Below are 1,039 nucleotides of genomic sequence, written 5' to 3' on the forward strand. Positions count from 1 at the left end.
AATTCAAAGCAAGCTAAATCCAACAGTCGCCTCAGTGGCATATCTCAAGAAAACCATTTCAAAATCAACTCATTATCAACCGATTTAACTCATTTCCAAACCTTTAAAGAAACGGTTCAGTAACAAATCATTTGTCCAAGATTAAGTCAATTAAAGTAAACCCGGCTGAATTCAAAAGTGCATTCGACTTTTCACATCATCAAATAATTGACTCAAATCAAATCAATCCTCAACAGATTAAACTCATATTTCAAATCTTTAAAGAATCACTTCAAAACATAACATTTCACAAAGCCGCACAACAATTCAACCAAACCAACATCCATAATCACTCAAGTCAATGAAATAACACATAAGGCAGATACAATCACCAAATACACAATATCTCACAACAATATCCATATGTAATAATTCCAATACATAAAACATAGTTATTGGAAAGTGCCCTACCTCGAAACGCAATTCCATAACCCAAACGCCTCATCAAGTCCTTTCCGCCTCAACCCGAACTGACGGCAACCTAAACCTCAGCTCCCAGCCACTTTCGCAATAACCGTAGCAACACTAATCACAACATATAACAATCGAAGCTTAGTCTTATAGCAATTAACGCTACAAACCTCAGCGTATGATAACAGAACGGTAACCAAAGGGCTTTCAAATCGAAACGCTTACCGAACTAAAGAAAGAGCGGCTGAACCGAAACAGCAATGGTCTATGAACCGGTTCGGCGGCAGCCCAGCAGCCACCTCAAGTGATAGCGGTGACCTGAATAACATGCAGTGACAATGAGGTTCCCAAAAACTCAACGGAAAGGAGAACCAACTTAAAACCCTTACCAACAAAGTTTTCCGATGGCGGCAGTGGCATTTTAACGGCGGTTAGGCAAGGTGGCGCGATTCCCTCTTTTGCTAACAGCGACACTCGCAGCGACAACCTCCCCGTTTTCTCTCTCCCAGACGGGTTCCTCTTCCCGGCAACCCTAACAATGACAGCGACACTAGAATGGTGATCCCGGCATCCACCGAAAGAAAACAGA

The 1,039-nt window shown here is 41.9% G+C and overlaps 1 long non-coding RNA gene across 1 annotated transcript in view; it reads right to left on the reverse strand.

The window, feature by feature from the left end:
- Positions 1–590, reverse strand: part of LOC110270658 — a 6,361-nt gene extending 5,771 nt beyond the window's left edge. The window contains exon 1 of the long non-coding RNA XR_002360298.1: positions 515–590. This is a non-coding gene — a long non-coding RNA (uncharacterized LOC110270658). The remainder of the gene's footprint in view (positions 1–514) is intronic.

This window comes from Arachis ipaensis, chromosome B04, assembly GCF_000816755.2.
Source record: "Arachis ipaensis cultivar K30076 chromosome B04, Araip1.1, whole genome shotgun sequence".
NCBI classification, from domain to species: domain Eukaryota; kingdom Viridiplantae; phylum Streptophyta; class Magnoliopsida; order Fabales; family Fabaceae; genus Arachis; species Arachis ipaensis.